Below are 228 nucleotides of genomic sequence, written 5' to 3' on the forward strand. Positions count from 1 at the left end.
CCTTCGTTGCATGAAGAAGCACAGGATATAAGTCGAGAACGTTGCATCTCGTCAGTTATCGGAGTAATTACAGAAGATCATTCACTTGGAGTACTGTGACAGTCATTAAGGGCAATCGGGGAAAAGGTCGTTGACTTAATTGGGTGTGAGTGATCTGTTTCAGGGCGAGGCTACCTTGCATGATCTTTTTATTGCATGGGGGTTTCGTTCGTTCATTTCCCGTCTCTC

Source organism: Penaeus monodon, chromosome 22 (genome assembly GCF_015228065.2).
Source record: "Penaeus monodon isolate SGIC_2016 chromosome 22, NSTDA_Pmon_1, whole genome shotgun sequence".
Lineage (NCBI taxonomy): Eukaryota > Metazoa > Arthropoda > Malacostraca > Decapoda > Penaeidae > Penaeus > Penaeus monodon.